This window comes from Candoia aspera, chromosome 1, assembly GCF_035149785.1.
Source record: "Candoia aspera isolate rCanAsp1 chromosome 1, rCanAsp1.hap2, whole genome shotgun sequence".
NCBI classification, from domain to species: Eukaryota; Metazoa; Chordata; class Lepidosauria; order Squamata; family Boidae; genus Candoia; species Candoia aspera.
Window position 1 is genome coordinate 302,800,027 of NC_086153.1, and position 25,868 is coordinate 302,825,894.

Below are 25,868 nucleotides of genomic sequence, written 5' to 3' on the forward strand. Positions count from 1 at the left end.
AACTATTTCCCATGCCTTTTCTTACAAAAATGTTGCATGTTAAATTATTTAAACTCTAAATACAACATCTAGAAAACATCTGTTTCAGACATAGCTTTATATTATTTTTAACCTTGGTTGGATTTTTTTTTTTTTTGAGATTGTCCATTGATGGCAAAATTATCAAAATTACCATTAGCAATTAATTTTACTATAAAGGACAGTTAAAGTGCTGCCTTTAGCTAACCTTTCTGTCAGTCCTGACAGAAGTACATTAAATGGAGGCAATGATGCCCTGTATGTGCTTCACTTTTGTCATCCCACCTAACAGCTATTCAGCAAACTGCAGAAGTCTAAGCTGCTATGGTATAAATAGTAATTTTATTCAGTATTCAACAGTATTCAGAGAGGGGCATTCCCATTTAAAGTGTGTGCTTCCCTTCCTGGGGCTGATGAGCATGGACTAATACACAATATGATCACCATATGCAAGATAGAATATTTAATGTATATGGATTAATATAGGAGACTGTGTGTGTGTGTTTGGAGCTGGGGCTGAAGGTTGAGATAAATGGTTTGTGATTGTGTAAGGCGTACGTATAGCAACAGAAAGATTTGGGAATAGTGAATCTAGGTGCTAAAATGTACAGCATATTGTATAGTAAGCTAGTGTGAACAGGTGTTGTTCAAGGGTGTCCAAAGGGTGTGATCAAAAAAAGTAAAGATGGCAAAAACTCTGCCTGTTTTTTATGTGCATCTCACACATGGCGCACATAAAAAATGACAGAATTTCAATCACACTGTTGTGGCCACCTTCTTGAGATTTTCTTTACCATTCCCTGCAGATACCCCTGGTGTCAGTCCACCTCAAGGCTTACCTTAGGCCATTCTTTGCAATTTAATTCGAGGTGGTATCTCAACTCAGAAGATTAAGTCACTCCACTGTAACACCTTAAACTGAAGCATTGAAGTGGACCAACTTGATTCAATTTTGCTGCACTGGAAAAAGAGCTTCCATGCATATGCAGATGTCCCTTTTAGGAAAACACTACTGTGACTCCAGGCACCACTTGGAGGAAGTTCTTTATCTGTTGAATTGAATAGGCTCATTAATCAATGCAACACAAACAAGTAAAAAAAAGGATTAGATTATTGGCTTTCTGCACTGGACAAATAGCAATGGCAGGAAAGGGCAATTTCCTCAAGTTAAATGATACAGCTGAATTGAAGTCATAAGATCTGCCCACCATGGGAGAGCTGATAATTTTGTCATCAGTAGAAATCTGGTCATGGCTCTTCCATTATCATGTCTACTTCACCAGAATATTCATCTCCTCCTCCTCCTCAGCTGTGGAGGAAATCTTTGGAAAGATTCTCCAGATCATTCTGCATAGTCAAATTGTCAGTGCTGAATATTATGTGTTCACTCATTGAACAATATCAGCTTTCACTTGAATGCTCATATTATTGCGAGCTAGCCGAAGCATTTGGTTAAAGCTTGAGTACATTTTGTATTGCTTATTTTTATTTTTTTATTTTTTTATTTTTTTGTCTAGCCTCCATGACCTATGTAGTATCTGCTCCTTCTTGATGAGTTTCAGCTCTGACCTGCCACTGAATTTTGGCAAGCTTGGATGAAATTTTCTTTGCTTTTACAGAGCTAGTCTAACTTTTCAACACACATAATTCCACAGTGAAAAAAGGGCACTTTTAGTTCCAAATGTATGCTTTGTGCTTCTGATGTTTTTTGTATAACCCACTAGAGAATTATGAATATTTTAAAAATTGACATCCTACAAGTAAATCTATAAGACCTTTAGTCCTCATATGTGCCACTGCTGTCATTAAAGAGCTTGATAGACTATGGTTTTTTTGTTCCTAGAAGTGATGAGTGGAGTGCAATGTCAGTTCAAGATCCATATAGTATAAAGGGGAAGCAATTCTATGAGTAAGAATTCCATACCATCAAAGCTGTACCTAATAATATATCCCTTATTTATTCATATTTAACTGGGTGGAGAAGGGCATCCCAGACCCAGAACATCTTTAAATAATTGCAAAACACCCCTCTTCTGTCTATTACCCCTCTCTCTCTCACAGACACAGTGTGTGTGTGTGTGTGTGTGTGTGTATGTATATCTTCAGCAAAGGATCGTTACCTTGTTGTGGTGCTGGAGCTTGAGCACCTCAATGATGCCATGAGCTAAACCATGAAGGGCCACCCAAGATGGGAAGGTCAGGACAGAGAGATCAGACTAAATGCAATCCCTGGGGAAGGTAATGGCAACCCACCCCAGTATTCTTGCCGTGAAAACAAAATGGATCAGTACAACCAGAGAATTGTCGGTATACCATCGGAAGATGAGACTCCCAGGTTGGAAGATGGTCAAAATGCTACTGGGGAGGAACAGAGGATGAGATCAACTAGCCCCGGATGTGATGACGCAGCTAACTCAAAGCCGAAAGGATGGCTAGCGGCGACGGTGCTGGTAGTGAACGGTGAATCCGATGTTCTAAGGATCATTGGAACCTGGAATGTAAGATCTATGGGCCAGGGCAAATTGGATGTGGTTATTGGTGAGATGTCAAGATTAAAGATAGACATTTTGGGTATCAGTGAACTGCAATGGACTGGAATGGGTCACTTCACATCAAATGACCACCAGATCTACTACTGTGGACAAGAGGACCACAGAAGAAATGGAGTAGCCTTCATAATTAATAGTAAAATGGCTAAAGCAGTGCTTGGATACAATCCAAAAAATGACAGAACGATCTCAATTCGAATTCAGGGCAAGCCATCTAACATCACAGTGATCCAAATATACGCCCCAACCACAAATGCTGAAGAAGCTGAAGTAGAGCAGTTCTATGAGGATCTGCAGCACCTACTGGACAACACACCTAAAAGAGACATTATTTTCATCACAGGAGACTGGAATGCTAAGGTGGGCAGTCAAATGACACCTGGAATTACAGGTAAGCATGGCCTGGGAGAACAAAACGAAGCAGGACATAGGCTGATAGAATTTTGCCAAGACAACTCACTCTGCATAACAAACACTCTCTTCCAACAACCTAAGAGACGGCTTTATACATAGACTTCACCAGATGGACAACACCGAAATCAGATTGACTACATCCTTTGCAGCCAAAGGTGGTAGACATCTATACAGTCGGTAAAAACAAGACCCGAAGCTGACTGTAATTCAGATCACAAACTTCTTATTGCACAATTTAGGATCAGACTAAAGAGATTAGGGAAGACCCACAGATCAGCTAGATATGAGCTCACTAATATTCCTAAGGAATATGCAGTGGAGGTGAAGAATAGATTTAAGGGACTGGACTTAGTAGATAGGGTCCCGGATGAACTATGGACAGAAGTTTGCAACATTGTCCAGGAGGCAGCAACAAAATACATCCCAAAGAAAGAGAAAACCAAGAAGGCAAAATGGCTTTCTGCTGAGACACGAGAAGTAGCCCAAGAAAGAAGGAAAGCAAAAGGCAACAGTGATAGGGGGAGATATGCCCAATTCAATGCAAAATTCCAGAGGTTAGCCAGAAGAGATAAGGAATTATTTTTAAACAAGCAATGCATGGAAGTGGAAGAAGACAATAGAATAGGAAGGACAAGAGACCTCTTCCAGAAAATTAGAAACATTGGAGGTAAATTCCAGGCAAAAATGGGTATGATCAAAAACAAAGATGGCAAGGACCTAACAGAAGAAGAAGAGATCAAGAAAAGGTGGCAAGAATATACAGAAGACCTGTATAGAAAGGTTAAGAATATCGGGGATAGCTTTAACGGTGTGGTCAGGGAGCTATAGCCAGACATCCTGAAGAGTGAGGTTGAGTGGGGCTTAAGAAGCATTGCTAATAACAAGGCAGCAGGAGACAACTGTATCCCAGCTGAACCGTTCAAAATCTTGTGAGATGATGCTGTCAAGGTAATGCATGTTATATGCCAGCAAATTTGGAAAACACAAGAATGGCCATCAGATTGGAAAAAACCAACTTACATCCCCATACCAAAAAAGGGAAACACTAAAGAATGTTCAAACTATCAAACAGTGGCACTCCTTTCACATGCCAGTAAGGTAATGCTCAAGATCCTGCAAGGTAGACTTCAGCAATTCATGGAGCAAGAATTGCCAGATGTACAAGCCGGGTTTAGAAAAGGCAGAGGAACTAGGGACCAAATTGCCAATATCTGCTGGATAATGGAGAAAGCCAGGGAGTTTCAGAAAAACATCTATTTCTGTTTTATTGACTATTCTAAAGCCTTTGACTGTGTGGACCATAACAAATTGTGGCAAGTTCTTAGTGGTATGGGGATACCAAGTCATCTTGTATGCCTCCTGAGGAATCTGTATAACGACCAAGTAGCAATGGTAAGAACAGACCACGGAACCACAGACTGGTTTAAGATTGGGAAAGGAGTACAGCAGGGCTGTATCCTCTCACCCTACCTGTTCAACTTGTATGCAGAACACATCATGCAACATGCTGGGTTTGAGGAATCCAAGGCTGGGGTTAAAATCGCTGGAAGAAACATTAACAATCTCAGATATGCAGATGATACCACTTTGATGGCTGAAAGCGAAGAGGAATTGAGGAGCCTTATGATGAAGGTGAAAGAAGAAAGTGCAAAAGCTGGCTTGCAGCTAAACCTCAACAAAACCAAGATTATGGCAACCAGCTTGATTGATAACTGGCAAATAGAGGGAGAAAATGTAGAAGCAGTGAAAGACTTTGTATTTCTAGGTGCAAAGATTACGGCAGATGCTGACTGCAGTCAGGAAATCAGAAGACGTTTAATCCTTGGGAGAAGAGCAATGACAAATCTCAATAAAATAGTCTAGAGCAGAGTCATCACACTGACAACAAAAGTCCGCATAGTTAAAGCAATGGTATTCCTAGCAGTAACATATGGCTGCGAGAGCTGGACCATAAGGAAGGCTGAGAGAAGGAAGATCGATGCTTTTGAACTGTGGTGTTGGAGGAAAATTCTGAGAGTGCCTTGGACTGCAAGAAGATCAAACCAGTCCATCCTCCAGGAAATCAAGCCAGACTGCTCACTTGAGGGAATGATATTAAAGGCAAAACTGAAGTACTTTGGCCACATAATGAGAAGACAGGACACCCTGGAGAAGATGCTGATGCTAGGAAAAGTGGAAGGCAAAAGGAAGAGGGGCCGACCAAGGCAAGATGGATAGATGATATTCTAGGGGTGACAGACTCATTGCTGGGGGAGCTGGGGATGTTGAGGACCAACAGGAAGCTCTGGTGTGGGCTGGTCCACGATGTCATGAAGAGTCACAAGCGACTGAACGAATAAACAACATATATATATATGAATACTTGTCTTTCCAGAGCTGTAAAAAAACAAAACAAAAAACCCCCAAAGCAATAAAATTTTATCAGTTTGTAAAATTCCTGTGTCATTGCAATAACTGGATAATGTGCACTGGAAGACTTTATTCATTGCAATCTCATTGAATATTGAGTGGGCAGTACTCTTGACTTGTTTTATTGTTTTTATTTATTATTTCCCTAAGCATATTTTGTTTTGAACTTTGGATTATGAGAAGCTTTTTCTGGGATCCAGAGACAGAATAAAAGTGACTAGATAAACAGATAAATTAGTATTACACAATCAGATGAGGGCTGTTGTTCAGTGACAAAGAATATCCTTAGACGGTGAGGACCCCATGTTTAATCCTAGCAACTTCAGCTAATATGTTCTTAGCAGAAGCCAGAACTGATGTTCTTCAGAATGGTGTCTACCATTCAGACTTCATAGTGTTGGGCTAGATTGGTTAAGACTGAATCTTCAAATGTTATTTCATAGCAGTCCCAGTTAATGTGGCCAACAGCCAGTGATTATACTAGCTGTAATATTGGTTCCCCCCACCTAGGCTGCATGAATTGATTGCCAGAAGCACATAATAGCCCTGCTGCCAACATTTCTAAGCACTTGAATCCCCCAGAGATCACCATGTATTTAACCCTAACTCATGACTGTGCATACTGGTAAGACGAGCCTCTTGCTCACTGAAAAAGTTGTAACAACTAGGGCTCTGCATAACTTCAAAAAATCATTTCTCTTTGCAATGTTTCAAACAAAGCACCCCTTCAAAGTGACACTAGGCAGATCTCTCAAACTCCAAGATGTTCTTTCCTCCCATCCTAAGTATGTTGTTTCCAAAACCGTTGTCCCTACAACATTACTCTTACCCACACCTCAAGAATGGGGCTGGTAGAATCACTAGCCTCACAAGGGAATGACAATTCACTGCTACTGTCAGAAAAGGGGAAGGGGATCTTCTTCCCCATGGCCTGTTTCTCTCCTCTCTAGCCAAGCAGAGATACTGCACTCTCTCTGCTCCTCTTTTTTACTGTCCCTTCCCTGACCTCTATGCTGGTTGGAAAGTACCACTGCTGGTCCTGGCGGCAGCAGCTGCACTGAACTGTCTCATCCAGCTTCACTTTCTTCCAAGGGCTGCAGTTCATTGCAGTAGCTGCTGTCAGGCGAGGAAGGTTACCATGGGGAAACTGGCATGGTTGGGGGCAGTGCCAAGCTGTGCAGAGGTCACCAATGAGAATATCAATCTTGTGAAAGGCTGATATTCCTCTATGCCAAAACACACATACCCCAATGTTTTGGTTGCCATGCAAGATTCTAGTCTTTCCAGCAGCCAAAGCAGAAATGACCATGGAGACACAGTATCCATGGCCAGATGGGAGGGGGTGGCCCTACAGGTCACTAACTAAGTAACAGGTCACTGATTCAGGCTTCTCCTCCATGAATCTTCACATAGGCTGTTTTGAAGCATTTTCCAGTGGAAAACATCCATTTAGCCTACCACAGCAGCAGGCTGGCATTGAAAGGAGGACCAAATGGGAAACAAGCCCTGCTGCCAACATTTTCATGCACTTGAATCCTCTGGAGATCTCCAAATACTGAGCTTTAAGCTTGTGATAGAGCATCCTGGGCAAAGAGAGTATGTGGGTGAGCTCTCTGTGAAATGCTATGCCACCCTGCCCCAAGCAGTAGAATGGAGTACATGTGACACTTTATTTCGCTCATCAAGCATGATGAGCAGGGTGCATAGAAACTGCTTTCATCAAAGCAGTGTGGCTGATTGAAATAGATCAGTCCTGCCCATGTGTTGTGAAGGCAGAGTGAAGCACCTGAAAGAGCATCAGCTATAATCTGCATTGGCCTACTTACAATCCCTAAAGATCTCAGTATAAAATTTAAAGTGTTGAAGTGGATTGCATGCCATGTATACTTTGAGAATGCTCTCTTTCTCTCTCTCCCTGACTCTTTTAGCCCTCATATACCCTGACTGAATAATGAGTAAGGCGACTGCATATGCTCAAATTTTGAAGCGTGCAATGTAACTCCATAAATTGCATCAAATATTTCTTCCTGTCTACCTTATAGGGGCCTTCTAGGGAAGATAGACTACCCAGTGTTAACAGCAGAAAGATGCTTTTTCCACATCAGCACAGTATTCGCAATCTTAGCATTTTACTTTCATGGAGTAAAATCAGCAAGTATTCATTTATCTGAAAGAATGTGAATCAAGGCTGCTCTTATACTGTAAGATAAAGCCTCCCTCAGTTGAACTTGACTCCTGATGGATATTCCAATGTAGTTTTCCTATTTAGGATACAGAAATCATTTGTCAATCTTCTTCCAAGATGTTTTTTTTTAATATAATAATTTTATTAAAGGTTACAATTACAACAGTAAAAACTAATACGAACTAAAAAAAGGAAAGAATAAAAAGAAAAATAGAAGGTGCAGAAAAAAAGAGAAAGAAAAAGAAAAAGAAAAAATAAGAATGTAGTAAAGAAAAAAAAATATATAAAAAAGTAACTTCCCCTTTCATCACGAGTATAAACAATTTTAGTGACTTATCACCTTCTCTTAAAATATAACAAATAATATCTTCTTCCCAAATCCCATCTCTTATCTATAAACTAATCCATAAAGCCTCATCATTTCAATCCTGATGTCAGCAAAAGTCCATTAAGGTTTACCAGAGATAACAACATATCTATTTTAATCTTGATCAAATAAGCCAACTTTATATTCCTTTCTTCTACTTCTAAGAATCTTGATCTTTAGTCCCATCAAATGATGTTGTGGAACTTGATTTCTTTTCATTTTTTCATTGTCCCTTCTCACAAAATTCTTCAAAGCTTTAACAAGCCTCTTTTGTTAGTCCAATATAGGAAAATTACTGAGTTCACTCTCTTGGTTTGTTATTTGTATATCCCTTTTAATTATTATCAGCTGCTTTCTTTTGTATATCCAGTGTAACATCTTTTTTCCATGTCATTCTTGTAGCCTGTCATTTTTAAATACACTTTGAAATCAGTCTCTATCTTGTCAGGTAATACTAGTTCCTCTTCTATAGCATCTTTTAAATACAGTCTATCCATAGAGGCAGACACTATTAAAAATAACTTCTGGGTCCATTTTTCAAAAATATCCTTCAATATATCCAATGTTAAAATATTTTGCTTCATTCTGCAACTGCAAGTTGAGTCTGAGCATTCTTCTCCTTTAATTATAATATTTAGTTCTCTCCAGTTCCCTCTAGTATTCAATTTTTAAAGTCTTATACATGTTTTAAATAAAATTCAAAACAAGAGCATTTTCCCATGAAAAGGATTCTTTACAATTAATTCCAAAATTTTATTTCAGATTTATCTGGACCCTTAGTCCATTTGTAACTTTCTAAAATCAAAGTTTTAATCACCCTGCTGCTGTTTATTACCCCAAAAAACTTGTAGTTAAACTTCTTTCACTAAGGATTGAAGGAAACTCACCCGGTGCTGTAAAACTTGTCAGTCCAAAGGTCCCTAACAGCTGAAAAGCAGTTAACAAGCAATTTCCAAAAATGATTAGAAAAGGAAGTTTGCAAACCCAGTGTCCTTTTAAAGGTGCTGACTGCGGTTTGAGCAAGATGGTTATTCTCTTATCTCCCAGAGCTCTAAACCCTCCGGAGACTGCTGTCTGTGGTCTCCTCACAAGAAGCAACTGTCTAGAGCACTTGTGGATGATCTCACATCCTCTCCTTGTCTGGAGAGGAATTATCGAAGAGCTGGTCTACTTATTGGTTCTTCATTCCATCATGCTCGTTGGCTTTGCTTTTCCTGGACCCATTTTCAGTCTTCCATTTCTTCCCCAAAAGTCTTCCAGGATAATTTTGTAACTTCTCAGTTTACTTGACAAGCCCAATGATTTCCTGATAGCTTCCCACCCAAATACCAACCAGGTCTGATCTTGCTTAGCAATTTTAATTTGGAGAAGGCTGTTGGCTAGATGTTGCCACTTGCCTATGACCCCAACTGTAAAACTTTTTTTTTCCTAATCATATTCAGTCCCTACTGAGATAACATTTAAAGATACTTTTCAGTCTGTCTCTTGAATTGGGAGAGACCAGAGCCAGTGGCAAAAAAAGTGCCAGAATGAGATACATGAATGATTTAGAAAGCCTGAAAAAGAATATTGAAGAATCTTTGTAATTGATCTTTATGTTAATACTGTAAGACCTGCAAAAAATTCATAGGAAGTGATGCTTTATCAGTATTTCTTTAGCACTGGCATTCTCTCTACTTTTTAACACTTGGTGTTTGGCTGCCTGCTGGTTCTGTCTAATCCATCTGTTAGAGGGTGGAAAGGGACACTAACAGATGTGGACAACACGTGGAGCTGGGATGTCAACTAAACTGAATTTTATTGTTACATAAAGATTAGCACATGAAACAATTTGTGCTGTTAGTGTTCTTGCTTGTTCTATGTATATGCACCTGTGATGTCTTAAATAGGAGCATAACTTAACAACAAATATCTAACCGAGATATATATATATATATATATATATATATATATATATATATATATATATATATATGTATATATATTAGCAAGGCTTCCTTGATGGTCTTCACTTGCCTTCTATTCTTTCACCACTTCTTCATCCACCCAGTTGTGAAACATAACCACTGGGCTATGCTATGTTAACTCCCTTCCCTAGACACCTTAGCTTCACTTTTGTTTTCATGTTGCCATCCATTCTCTTCACCAACTCGTTCATATGCAGATTCTTCCTTTCAGACCCATTGGTGCTGCTGGGGTTGCCTGTCTCACATCCTTCATTCACTTCTGATCCTCCTTCCAATTGTATCTTCTTCTTTTCTTTGGCATCTTCAGTCACCCTGGTTCCTTGAGACATGAACAACACTTCCAGACCTCTCTTTGCCAAACCCACCCCATATGCATCTTGCTGTAGAAGGCAAATGTTTGTTCACAAGCGTTGTAGAGAAACCAAGAACCTTCCAGCTGCCTATATGTTTCCCTCATGTATATGGCAAGTAGACAAAAATCCAGCTGTCAGCCCCACTAGGTGGATCAGACCAGGAAATCACCTCCACAGGAAGACCCAAACTACTTTTATTAACCATAATAACAGAATCTTGCAAGTCTGATTGTCCGTGCCTCACCCCCCTTAAATTCCTGTAAGTAAGGGAGGAGTCTAGCTGAGCCACTTCTGAATGTTATCTCATTGCTCATTTAGCCTGTTTTGCCTAGGTTACAGTTCTTGAATAATTCCATCAAGGTCATGTTCCTTACTTTCTATACCAGCCTTGATATTTTAGAGAAGAAAAGACAACACAGATTTATCTATAGCAGCTCATCTTCTCGTATCATCTCTCGCATTTGTCTGTCTTTATCTCATGTTCTTTCTCCTACCCACTTTCCAGAATAACCTGAGTCTGTAGACTGGATGTTGGTTAGTAACAACAACAGCCACAAAAGATGGAATATTAAAACCCATTAGTTAGTCAGTTCCTACTTGCAGATACCTTTCACTTTACCCATGGTTTTGTTCTTCATTACAGTTCTAGCTGGGGAATTCTGGGAGTTGATATTCACATACCTGGAGGGCACCAAGTTGGGGAAGGCTGGCATAGAATATTGGAAAACATATATTCTGCATATAATATACTCAAGTTCTTCATTTATCTCTCTGAATTCTGTTGGTTTCTCTTTTCTGATGGCACAGTAGCTCTGCACTGGGGAACATAGGAATGGCTGTCGGCTTAGCTCATATTTTTTTAACATACAAACTCTTACATAGCATAGATAACAATCGATCTAAGGATAACAGTGTTAGGAAGGGCTAGAGAGACCTTAGGATTTGGATTTAGGGTTTATTGACCATTTGTTTTATTAAGGTTATAATCCCCTCCCTCAATCTTTTCCAGAATGCCATGGCTTTTTTAGAATGCTAATTAGTAAATTGATCTTAAAGCTTATGGGTAGAATACTCCTGATAAGCTGTTGAAGATGTATAAAGGGGTATCAAATGTATATTGGAAATGTTCCCAAGGTGAAGGTACTTTTTACCACCTTTAGTGGACTTGTAAGAAAACTAAAAAATATTGGGAGCAGATATATATTATAATTCAAAAGATTCTTAAGATGAATGTATAATTTAAATTATACATTTCAATTATAATTGAAACTGGATTTTTTTTTCTTTTGGGTTTTATGAATAAACGGCTTGAAACAAAATTTGGGACTTTGTTTTTGTATATGACAACAGCTGCAAGTCTTTATATATGCAAAGGTAGAAGGACTCACAAATTCCCACAGTGGAAGAATGGATGGTGAAATTAATGGAACTGGCAGAGATGGCAAAGCTGACAGCATTGATTAGAGAAAATAATTTGGCTGGATTTGTTTCTACGTGGAAACTGCTTTTGGCCTTTTTGCTTGTAACTGAAAAAAATGAAGTTTTGATTTTGGGATTTGATGATTAGGCTGTTAGAGTTTATAGAAATAATGTTTATTATGGTTAGAATTAGAATAAAAGGTTAACATATTATGAATTTGTATTGTACTGGAGAAGGTCAGAAATCACTTCTTCCATATTTCTATCTATTTCTGCACTTTTTAGTTTATCTTTTTTCTTTTAGTCTTTCCTCAATCTTTTCTATATTTTATCTATATTCTGAAACTTTAATAAAGTTTTTTAAAAAAGCTTATGGGTAGAATACTCAAGAAAAGTGTTATACCTTACTCACCAATCTATTTTGCAACTGCCCTATGTTAGAAGATACTGTACATTTATGAAGCATCCATGAGAGACTGAAAGAGAGACAGAGAGACAGAGAGAGAAGGATGGCATAGCATTCTAATTATTATTAATCATACTATTCTCTGTGAATTTTTTAAAGTTCTTCACACCACAAAACTCTGTCAACTCTAATGCTAATTTTATTTAGCATCTAGTTGCAGCTTAAGGACAATATTAGAAGATAAGTTGACTGTTACATTTCTTGGTAAAATAATTAAATCAGCATTAGCAATAGCCAAGATGAAGAGTCTGCCATGTAGTTCATTAGCACCAACCTGTCTATAATTTGTAGGTTTGCTGCATTCCCAGTATAGCTGTGCAAGGGGAAATAACAGACCATTTTTATAAATTAAAGTCAACAGGGAAGAAGAGCACCGATCACTGTGGAATATAGACTGGGCCAGCAGAAATTGTAGAATGAAGGGTTAATTTTAGCTGCTTGCTTTCATTCATCAAGGTAAGATTTAAATCATTTATCATTTGTAAATGCTGAAAGCTTTTGACTGAAGATAATATGTTTTATTAACAAAAAAGTGAACGTTTTTGACACTAAAACAGTCTAGTTTTGAAGGAGGAGGAGGAGGAGGAGTAGCTGAAAGATTGTCCATATTCTGGTGTCATTTGAGGTACACTGCCTGGGGAATAATTTGCATACTACCTACTCTGATATTATTTAAGTACTAGACAAAGATCTTTGAATTTCCTAGCCTTTTCAACTTGTGATGGAATGCTTTATTCTGTCTTTATATCATTCTAATGCTGCTTTTATGGTTTGCTGTTCTATCGAATACTGTATGTAATTGGGGTTTTCCGGTTGCTGTTATAATTTATAGTGAGTTGTCCTGAAATCTGACTGACGTGTAGGACGTAATTATCACAATAAACAAAATGAAATACAGAGGCAGGACATCCAGGAACACATCTTTCATTTCTCCAAACTACGTAAGATCAAAGCACTCATGAACCCCCAAGGTACAGGAGAAAATTTTCCTCAGTAATTCTGCTTTCCCTATTCTTAATATACCATTTCAGTTACTTTGCAGATTTGGGATTCTGTTTTCATTAAGATAAATGATTCATAGAGGAGCAGTGGCAAAAGTGAGGGGAATCTTTCATAACTGCTCAGGGAATGTCTGTATTTGATTTTACTTTTGAGCATTATTTCTAACACATATCATCTGTATATATTTAGTGGTTTCCAGATGTAGGATATGGTCTTGAGTATAATTCGGTATAACTAGTGGAAATTTATGAAAGCCAGTTTGGTCCAGTGGTTAAGGTGCTGGGCTAGAAACCAGGAGTCTGTGAGTTCTAGTCCCACCTTAGGTATGGAAGCCGGCTGGGTTCCTTGGGCCAGTCACTCTCTCTCAGCCCAACCCACCTCACAGGGTTGTTGTAGTGGGGAAAATAGGAGGAGGAAGGAGTACTAGGTAAGTTCGCTACCTTGAGTTATTTATAAAAATAATAAAGGCGGGTCAAAAATTAAATAAACAAATAAATAAAACACTTTTTAAAATGTGCCCAGTGACCACATTGCTTTACTGTTATGATTATTTCACTATCAATTTAGTGACATAACCATTGCATGCTTTTGCACAACTCACATTCATTTCAAAGGGGTTGCAGAAGAGAACATCCTGATAGATTGCCCTTGTTGTCTTTTATTACTTGTCTACCCACCTTGTTGTTTTAATTTATAAAGTGCTTCCATGTGTGCCTGAATGTTTTCTCGAAAAACTTTTTGAGGCGATTATTGTTATTTCAGGAAGAGGCATATGGAAATATTGGCTTCTGTTTCACAAACAGTTTGATTGTACATTTCTTAAAATCATAGAACTGCATGAGGCCTAATACATCCCCAAGATAAAAATACAGCTGAGGAAGTCAACAAACAGAGCATCTTCAAGATATAGTGATTCAAAGTGTTCAGTTATTTTTATAAGGTGTTCAAAGGTAGGATAGACAGCCTATCAATAAGCAGGGAAAAAGGAAGACAGAGAGCGATGGAGCAAATAATAAATAAGTATCTGATAGCCCACACACTGCAGTAAGGGCAAGTCCCAAAGTTCTTCGTTCTATTTTCAAATGTTTTTATTAGTCAATCTATTCCTACTAGTGATGTGTTTCAGATTTGACTTAACCTTAAATTATAAGAACAGAGCTGTTCTTTTCGGTGCTCAGCTAAAATCTACTAAATGGTAACTTAAGTATAATGGATATCAGAGAACTCAAAATTACTCTGATCTTTATGGCTGTCCTTTAAGGAATTCTGTCATGTGTCTAGACTTTTCTTGGCTAAATACTCCTAGATCTTTCAAACTGTCCTGATAAGACATTTTTCTATACCCAATAACATAGGGTTTTTAAAATCTTCCTTTGCTAAAGGAAAGGGTTAGGGTTCCTTTGCTAAAGGAAAAGATTTCCTTTCCATTACACAAGACTAGAGAGAGACAGAGAGAGAGAGAAATCAGAACATCCACTAAGTCACAACAGATATCCATGACATCAGTAATGTAGTACTTTATGTTTCTTTAAATGTTCAGGAAAGACTAGCATGATTTATAAATATTCTAAGACCCTCCAGATTTATTAGTTGATTCCAGAACTACAGAATACATTTCATAAAAAGTTCTGCCAGATATTCCACTAGATTACAGTAGCATCCTTCTAGCAAAAAGTTATAGCCAAAAATAAAATGAAATTATCCAGGAACCACAAAAATAAATTTTTTACATGATTTATTTGAATATGCATCACTACTGTTTGAACAAAATCAACATTGTGCTCCGAGCACAGACAAAATACTTTTCCATCTGCTATCCTAATTTTACTGATTAATTTATTTATTCCATTTTTTTATTTTGCTCTCTCTCAAGACTTGGGGCAGTACACAAAGCAATAAAACAACAATAAAATACAACCAGAAATCCCTAACCATAAAATAGCATAACTTACAAAACTCATAAACTTTTTTGTTCAAGGTTGCTGAATGAAAATTGTTGTGTAGTAAATGCCCATTTAAAAAATATAGTTTTCATTGCCTTCCAAAATGCCAGATGTGAAGGGGCTAAGTACACCTCCAGAGATAAAATATCCCATAAAGTGGAGCCATCAGAGACACGCCACTTAATTCCCATGTGGGTATGCAAGACAGGCAGAATCATACTGGATAAGGTGGTTCTAGAGGGATTTATAAGAGATAATCACCACTTTGGATTGAACCTGAAAGCCTACAGTGCAGCAAGCACAATAAAGCTGTTATTGTGGAGTGACAGGTTCATAGAAACATAGAACTGTAGAACCAGAAAGGACTACAAGTGTCATCTAGTCCAAATCTCTGCAAAGTCAAGGGAAACCAATTAAATCATCCATGAGTGGTGGTTATCCAACCTGTCTTCAAAAGAGTCAGGTATGGAGACCTCAAAACATACATAAATAGACTGTTCCACTGCTGTACAGATCATACCATCAGGGAGTTTTTTCTTGTATTTAAATAAATTCTAGGTACTTGCAACACACACTCAGGTTTCCCCTGTTTACATCCTGGCTACCTGTCATCCCACTAGGTAGACCATATCAGGAAATCAACTGCACAGGAGGACTAAAACTACTTTGATTGAGATTGGCTATAATAACAGAGTCTTGCAAGTCTGATTGTGTTGTACCTCTTTCCCCCTTTTATACTCCTGTGAATTAGGGAGGCATCTGCCTGAACTGATTCCAAATGCTATCTTTTTCTAAGAAATGCCCATTTTGCTTTCCTTGAATATTTCCATCAAGGTCATCTTCCTTAATTTCTGCACCACCACATTTTATACACTGCAGCTTCCAAGTCATCTTCAAAAGCAGCTCCATGTAAAGTACGTCTCAATAGTCCAATTGCATGGTAATAAGTATCTCCCATAACTGCTGTACCAATGAGAGCTAAGAAAGCCACCCCCCTCCCCAGGAAGACTCCCAGATCACAGACCCAGTCCTTCATAGTGAGCACAATCCCATCTAGAGCAACCCCTGGAACTGTTTCTGGAAGACCTAGATATTTACTAACAAGTAAATATCTAGATATTTACTAATCATCTTCTTGTATTGTTGAGGTTTGTTTCTCCCTATCTAGTCCTTCAAAGCATCCAAGCATTAGTTAAGATTTCAACAGCGTCTCTGGCTTGGCCTGGGTACTGATGTACAACTGATATAAATTTAAATAATTGATATAAATTTAAATTGATAAAAAATTTAAATTGATATAAATTTAAATAATAAATAAATAAATTTAGTATAATCTACCTACTTATGATACCTCGCCCCTTGGTAAGCTGGGAAGCCACTTGCCTCCTTGTTCTCTTTCCTGCTTTCTTTAGTAGATTTATTTTCTTAAACTTAACCAAAAAAAAAAAAATCCATTTAAGTCATGCAGAGATTAAATATCCTAAAAAGAAAGGGTTTTTTAAAGCAAAATTCTAGCATTACAACATTTTCATTCCCTTAAGGCAGCATTTATTTACAGCTAATTAAATACAGTTATCAACAAACAATCGCTAAACAGACACTAAGATCCCTTGAGAAAGTGCTTAGTCTGGAAATATTTCCTGATACTGGATGGCTTCCGTCTTCTGATACTCCATCTACCTATGATGGATGGATGGATGGGATGGAAGACAGACAGACAGACAGACAGACAGACAGACAGACAGACAGAGATAATAGGCTATGAGCATGAAAAGGGGAATTATTTGCTTCAAAGTTGGACTTCAATAATCAGTGAGATTTGATGATCTCTTAAAAGCAAGGAGGTTCTTGTTATGTAAATCAATAATCTGCATTTCAAAAAAAGAAAGAGAAAGGTAGACTGATATTAGCCATATAAATCCACTTTTAAATTTTAGAGCTTAACAGAAATCCAGTGGAAGTGGAATTGGATTATACCTTTATATGGATCTGATAAGTATTCCAGCCATATTGAATGCATCAAATTAGATAAAATGAGAAGCTATTCAATTGTTAGATCAAAGCAAAACCTACTGTCTCTCCAAGTTTTCATTCCTATGATTAATCAAGCCTATGAAAAGTTATCCACTTAGGTATACCAGGCTTGGTAATAATATGAATGAAAAGGATCTTTTAATCACAAACTGAATATGAGCCAGCCCTGTGTCATGGTTGCTAAAACTGCAAATGCAATTTTAGGCATCAGTAAAAAATTATAGTTTTCAAAGCACTGAAGTAACAGTTCCATTATATTATATATCAGTCAACCCTAAAATTATGTATTGTATCCAGTTTTGGATGCCATACTTAAAAAAAAAAAATTCAAAGGGACTGAAACAAGAAATGTAAGAATGGTTATCAGGGAACTGGAAACTAAGTCTTACAAGGAAACAAGGAGGCAAACAACCTGTTAAGCCTAGACAAAAGACAGCTGAAGAGGGCTACAAGACTAGCTTTCAAGTACCAGAAGTTGTGTCATACAGATAATGATCAAGGCCTGTTCTCTATTGTTCCAGGGTGCAGGCCATAGTCTTAAATTACAAAAAAGACAAATTCTGGGTTGGCTGTTAGGAAAACTATCCTAACAGCAACAACAGTTCAACAGTGGAACCAATTACCAAGGGAAGTTGTGTTCTCCCCTTCACTGGATGCATTGCAGCACAGGTTGATGAGGTTGCTTAGTTCTGGATTCTTGAATTGAGGAGAAAGTTCAACTTAGTGGTGGTGGACATTAGTTAAAACACATGCTGAGGGGGAAAAAAAGCTTTACTGAATGTAGATGTCTCAATTTAGCATCCTCTCTCCTCAACAGCCAAGCAGATGGCTAAGAATTTCACAAACACACACACACACAAAACAACAAGTTAAAACAGCACCCTTCCAAACTTTTGTTTCTAGCTTCTGGCATTCCTAGAAAAGCTGCCACTGAACTCTATCTTTCTGGGTAGAATCCACCACTGCACTGCTGGACTTCCTTTTCCTCTTTCCTCTGCACACCTATATATGTGCTCAAAACATTTCTCCCCTGATGAGACTTTTTTGGAGGGAGGGGGGGGATAAAGGAAGTCACTTCAACAGAAACAATTTCTACTGAAGGAAGGATACTATAGATTTCATCCTCTGTCTTTCACAAATATAGCTCAGCCCTGCTTTAACTTCAGCCACAATTTTAATTATGGTGTGAACATTGTCTTCCAACCATTGACTGCTCCTTTCCTCTTTCTCCTTCCTCTTTCTCCTTCTTCTTTTGTCACTTTTGTGTATGAATTTGGCCTTTGTTCCCCTTTTTTTATACTCATGGTGTGGTGTCAGTGCTGTGTTTGGTAAGCCTAAACTTCAGAATAAAAAACTCATTCTAACCATGTTTCCCAACTGTGATTTGGTGGAAGCTATTAACAACAGTTTATATGAAGTACCAAAGCATCTGATTATCCCCCGACAATATTCATAGCCAATAAGATGGGGGGGGGGGAAATACATAATTGCAAAATTGGGGGAATTTTTATATAAAATGACAAAACTCACCAACTGCTTTCAAAGCTACTGCTTGGAGTTGGCAAGTGGCATCTACCAATCCATCCTCCTGAGACAGCATTAGATCAGTGCCACGTGATGCCATGCCATTATTCCCAGAAGCTTGGAGATGGGGAAAAAATGAGTATAACATGTGACTTCCCCTTGCAGAAGATATTGAATAAAAATAGACTTTAAAGTATAGATGATAAAATAATAACATCTGACCAAAGGTGTTGCTTTTTTATTATCACCATTTTTTTTCTTCCTGCTGTTAGCAGCCACATAAAAGCACAGGGTATCAAATTATACACCTGCTGAAAAGGTGTACTAAAATACTGCTCACTCTTACAGATACTTTATAAAAGGCAGATGTTATCAGAGTTCTGTTCAGCGATATCACAGATGCACTGCCTACACAGTGAAATGCTAAGCAAGCCCTCTACTACTTCCAAGTGAGAATGCAATTCTTTTGATAAATTGTTTAATTTTGCTTTATGTAATTCTGAGTGTATATGCTTACTGGTTTATCAGATTACACTTCCAGCACTTCTCTTGACCTTTTTGTGTTCTAAAATAGTTGCAAATTAATTTTCTTTCCATTTTAATCTCGTTAATTATAATTATTCTAAGCATAGCACAGCAGACTTAACACTCATTGACACACTCCCAGAAAGAAGTGAAATGAGAATGCATTCTTTATCAGAGAGAAAATTAAAATTCTTTTAGTGCCATTTTATTCACACGGAAGTAAAAATAGCTTGTTTTAAAGCTTCTCCATGGCTCAGCAAACAGTATTATTATCATGCACGTGGTATTTTAATGTGTTAGTGTTTGATGGCCTTTATCTTGTTTGATTCACAGCAGCCCCCTGAGATAATATTGCTGTTTTACAGATAGAAGCACTAAGGATGTGTGAACTCCTACTGAGGATTTTTGCTCTTTTTTTCCCCTCATCATCCTTGAAATTTGCCAGAATAGAGACATATAAGTTTAGTAGGATACTTTAAGCAAATCATCTCCCCTTCTCCTCCATCTTTTCCTTTCTGTTTACTCCTTCTACTTCATTCTGTTTATAGACATATATAAATACTTACAAATATAGATTCCTGTCACACTACTCCCATTTGGGATAAACAATGTTAGGTAAAGTGCAAAAAGGAAATGAAAAGTAGTGAGCAAGATAAATTAAAGACAGAAGATAAAGGAAAAAGAAATCTGAGTAAATCTAGTTTGCATCAATACCATTCAGGATACTCTCTATACCTTTCTGCCCTAACACACAATTTTCCATTATATCCACCAACCAATTCATAAAATGCCTTTTATTCTTTTCATATCTCTGTTTTGAGGATTTCCTGAACTCTATCCAATCACACCACATCTACTTTTCCCTTTTCTCTCAGCCCATCAACTCTTCCATCATATATTTGTTTTGCTATTTGAACCTCATTCATTCTTTCGGTATGGCCAGGTCACCTCAGTGTACTTCTTTCAAACTGGTCACTCGCTTTTGTATTCAATCCAAAGGGTTAATACTTTGTACTGTACTTCGAATTGTGTTCGGAAACATTTTAATGATCAACACAGGGCCTGCAGTACAGGTGTCACATAACTTGGACAACTCCAGATGGCCCCCACTCTGCTAGTGTTTCAGAGGGCCTTGCAGACCTGCCCCAGACCTTTGGCAAGGGTTAGTGAAGCCCCCTTGGATTGTGTGGGTTTGTTTCTTTTTCATTCCATCTAATTCTTGTCATCCTTGCTATCTTTTATTCTTTTATTTTTGTCTTCTATCGTATTTTTTCCTTGATTTTAATGTTTTCACTTGTGAGTTGCCCAGCATCACTGGAAGTCAGGCAGCATACAAATTTAATAAATAATGACGGTGATGGTGATGGTGATGATGATGATGGTGATGATGATGACGACGACAATAATACTATGTGGTGGATATTGCATTTTCTGAATGGTCTGCAAAGGCAGCCCCATGCAGAGTGCACTGCAGTAGTCCAGTGATAAGGTCTGAATTAAACTGAATCTCCATATCAAATTGATGAGTCAGACTGAATAATCAGATCAAATTAGATTCTTCAAATCAGTTTAAAAAGAAATCAATTTTAAATTTATTGGAAAAAATTATTTGGAAAAATAAATTTTGATTTTTTCTGAATTAATATGAATTATTATATCTGATTGAATTGAAGGTCCAGTCCTTATACCCCTCATATGTGTCATTCTGAACCAATTCGAAATAGATTGGAAAATCTGGCTAAGCCTATCAGATAGATTGTTTATTCTACCTTGAGGTAGCAGAACAGTTCCCTGCTTCTCTTAAGGAGGCCATAACTTCTAGATTCTCTAGGATTTTTAAAAAATCCATGTTTGATGTTGCAGCCTAGTTGGGGAAAGGCTACAAAACTATTCATTCAGATGACCTTGCATCTGCCATCCTGTCATATGACCCTGCAGACATACTGGTTTTTGTTTTTGTTTTTAGCTTATAACAGAGCTATAGAAAAAGTTTCTCACAAATAGAAACTTTCTCACAGGAAATAGGAGCTAATGGTAGGAAGGGTAGTTCTGTTATTACCTCTGTTTTGATTGTTCGTTGTGAGCTGCACAGGATCATTATATGAGATAGGTGACTATACAAGTTCAATAAATAAATAAATAAATAAATAAATAAATAAATAAATAAATAAATAAATAAATAAAGTGCTAGCAGGCTGGAGGAGAAAGCTGGGAGATTTGAAGAGAGAGGTTGAGGAAGGAGGAGAAAGTTAATGGTTGTTGGCCTAAAATGGATGCTAAACAACATTGGCTGCTGAAGATTGGTTTGTTCCAGAAGATGCTGGGCTCCCAAAGTAGAGCTGGTAGGCTCCCAAGACCACTGAAGAAGGAAGTTGGGCATTGAAGGACATGTCTTCCCAACACAGATGGCCTCCAGGGGAGGCTGAAGAAAATAAAGCATCTCCTGCCAGGCTGAGAGAGATTGCTAGCCAGTGGAATTAATGCTCTTATTTAACTCTAAGTGAGGAGGGTTGGAAAAATAGCTGTCTATATAATGGTGTGGAGTTCAGTAGAGGCAGGAAATTTTATTTTGCCAGTAATGAAATAATTAACCTAGTAATGCTTAACTAGGCACACATAAATCAAGTCTCCTCTTTACTGTTTTACTGTTACTTATCAGAACAGTTGCAGAGAGCAGGAGAAAGGGTGAAAGTCTAATTGTAAACACCTTAGATAAATTCTGTTTGACTTAAAGTAATGTGCATTGCTGGAACAAATACTACTTATCTTGCTTATGTTTAAATAAAAGGAAAAATTCATAAGAACAATTTGGAGCGTGCTACGTGTTGGATTATTTCCTATGAATCCAAAAGCTCTCTTGACAAGGAGTTACCAGGCATCATTATTCAATCTCACACAGTGACATGGCTCCTGCTTTTTTAAACAAAATTAATAACAATTGCTAGTGTCAGCAATCTTACCCATGATCGCTCGTGATACTGTTGTGTTCTCACATGAAATCTCATAAGATGTAGTTATTTTGGAAGATTCCAGTTGTTACAAAAAAGAGAAAGAGGAAGGGGAAGGGAGGGAAGGAGGGAGGGAGGGAAGGAAGGAAGGGAAGCTTTAGATACACAAAGATAGATATAGATCTGGGTTGCTGGTGGGTGCCAACTTAATATTGAATTACATATGCAGTCCCAAGCTGATAATATTATGATGTCTATTTCCACATATCACTTTAGCTGGGTAGTGAATAAACAGGGTGGTGCTGCTTGTATTGGCACTGCTACTGGAACACACTAGCCTGACTTAAAGAGATTTGCTGATATCAACGTCAGTACTGTAGCTACACTAAAATTGTAGAAAAAGAAAATCCTGTCACATCAGCAAAAGCTTCTGAAAACTTAAGTCTTTCCTAGTGCTTCTCTGCATGATTATTATTTCCACAAAATATTCTACAAAACATTAACTAGTACATTGTGAATTACAATCAATAATTAAACTGGGTTATAATTGTCAAAGTATGTGACCAGAATGCATTCTGCAGAGTGGTCTCTTTGCATTTAGAATGTTTATTTATCTGCAGGCTGAATACCACCTCTATTAAATTGGTTTCCAAGTTGTGATATTGTTCAAAGCAATGTATCATCATCATCATCATCATCATCATCATCATATTATCTGACACTATCATTTCTGATATTTGAAATGATTTTAGAAGTTATTGGTTCATTTATTTGTCTTTATTTGTTAAAAATTTAAACCACCCAATAGCCAAAGCTCTGTAGACAGTTTACAGTAAAACACGCTAAAAGGTACAATTTGAGTAAAAGGAAAGGAAAGGAAAGGAAATGCTAAATGAAAACACTATACAAACTAGGCAGCAACAAGGTGGTCATTCAAAATCTAAAAGAATAGCTAATTAAAAAGCCTGGGAAAATAGGTCTTCATCTGGCACCAAAATGATGTGAATGTGGGCATCGGTCAAGCATCTCTGGGGAAGGAATTCCATGAACAGGTTTGCCATCACAGATAAAGCTTTCTCCCTGGTAGAGACCCACCCTCCCTATTTCCTTTGGTGTGGGGACTGGAGGAGGGCCTAATTAGATTATCTTAAATTCCAGATAGCTGCACATGGGAAATGGCACTCCTTCAGTGACCTGGTCCTAAGGCATTTAGGGCTTTAAAGGTCAAAAACAGCACTTTGAATTGTGTCTGGAAATGGACCGGCAGCCAGTGTAAATGACATTGTACTGGCATGATAAGTTCATACTGGCTCATTCCAGTGAGCATCCCCAGGTGACCTGTCCCAGCAGTTTTATGTTGATGTTGAAAAGCATAGAGGATAAATGGAGCCCTGAGAGATTCATAACTCAACTGCCTTGAGGAAGAAAGGTACCACCTAATACCACTTTCTGCAAATGGCCATCCAAGCAGGAATGGAATCCCTAAACTACAGTGTCCCCACATTGACAGCCTATCCAGGAGGATAACATGATGATATTGAAAGCTACTGAGAGGTCCAGGAAGCCCAAGATGGTTGCATTCCTTCTGTCTTTTTCCTGGTACAGGTTATCATACAGGTGACAAAGGTAGTTTCTGTTCCATAGGTAGGGCTGAAATGGGATTGAAATGGATCTAGAAAATAAGTTGTATCCAAGAGAGTCTAGAGCCACCACCTACTTAAGCACCTTTCCTAGGAAGGGAACATTGGTCGCTGGCCTAGAGTTGTTTTCATCCTCTAGGTCCAGATTTGGTTTCTTCAGAAGCAGCCTCATCACTGCCTCTTTTAAAGAGGCTGAAATCTCTCCCTCTCTTGTTTACAACCTCCTAAAGCCAGCCAGACACCCCCTCCCTGTTAAATTCGATAAGCCAAGAAAGGCAAGGATCAAGCACACAAGTGGTAGACTGAACATGTGCAAGAACCTTGTCTGCCTCCTCAGGCCTCAACAACTGAAACTCATCCAATAAAATAGGTGTCATGTTCATAGGAGAAATGTCATAGGACAAATGGTGCATCCGACTTCTTGTGGAAGGATGAACTGCTCTGAAATTATCAATGTCACAGGTTTTTTCTCTGCAGAGGTCTGACAGTGCCCACCTTAGGCATGTAGGGTCTTGCAGAGAAAGGGGAAAAAAAGTGTTTAAAATTCCTTAGAAGTGCCTGCAGGAATGCATGCAGGATTCAAAGGACAGATGTATAAAAGAGGCCAGGGCAGGTAAAGAAGAGGAAGGGGGTTTCTTCCAGGTTTGGCAAGAGATGCCACTGGAGTGAGAGGTAACTGGACAAGGCAGAGAACAAAGAAAGTAATGGCTGGGAAGGCTGGAAGCCAAGGATCCATGGCCATGGAGAAGAACCAGGAAGGGGCCTGAGGCAGCTGAACCCAAAGAAGAACTTGTAGAAAAGAGCCAGCAGAAAAAGGACACAGTCCTAGACTCTAGAGCAGTGTTTCTCATCCTCAGCAACTTCAAGATGTGTGGACTTCAACTCCCAGAATTCCCCATTCTGGTTATAATAAAGCACCTACAATTGAAATCTCTTCTTTGAGCACTGAAGAGAAGGGAGATTTCATATATCCCATGCTGGAATACATATCTTAAATTTGCTGAGGTTGAGAAACACTGCTGTAGATGGTGGCACAGTGGACTCCACGTGGTTCAGGTGCTGGATAACTGGGCAAGAAAGTGTTAAGAGGAGAAGTATTAACATTCCTGAGCCTGAAGATATGGTAGTGTGGGAGGCAAAATCTTGCAGTGAAGCTGTTTGTATTATAAGCAAAGTATTAGAAATTTAAATTGTTTAGTTTAAGTATTACGTTAAGTAGATATTAGAAAAAAATATTTAGCTAGGTCGCTATAGATACATACACATATAGGTAGCCCTTGGGTTATGATGGCAATTGCTGGGATTGCTAAGCATGTGGCTAAGCAATATGGACATAAAGCTCAATGTCACGTGACTGCATCACTCAGTGATGGCAATCCAGGCAGTCCTGGTTGCCACCGTAACCCCAGGATGCATGGGTTGTTAAGCAGGAACTGGGAGGAGTCCCAGTTTAGGAGCATGGGGGTGCTGCAGGGGGGTGAGGGAGGCCCTGGGAGGCCCAGTGCAGGCTGCACATGAGTTGGGGGAGGGGGGTGCTTGTGTGGCACGAATGCAGGGAGGCCGAGAGAAGGAGGGTGTGGGTTGGTGTGAGTGCAGGGAGGCCAAGAGATGGAGGGTGTGGGTCAGTGTGAGTGCAGGGAGGCCGAGGGAAGGAGGGTGTGGGTCATTGTGAGTGCAGGGAGGCCAAGGGAAGGAGGGTGTGGGTCGTTGTGAGTGCAGGGAGGCCGAGGGAAGGAGGGTAAAGCATTGTGAGCAGGAAGGCCGGGGTGGGGGGACTTACCAGATTGACTTGAGACCTTCCCTGCTGGCTTCCCCATTGACTTTGCTTGTGGAAAGCCAACAGGGAAGGTCATAAATTGTGATCACATGACTGTGGGATGCTGCAACTGTCATAAGTGCGAGCTGGTTGAAAGCGCCCGAATCACAATCACGTGACTGTGGGGGTGCTGTGATGGCCAGAACTTTGTGGACTGGTCGTAAGTACCACTTGTTCAACACCATCACAACTTTGAATGGTCACTGAACAAGAGTTCAGTAAGTGAGGACTACCTGTATAGATAAGCACTTATAAAATCTTATAAATGCACTTTGCACTACACTTTTTT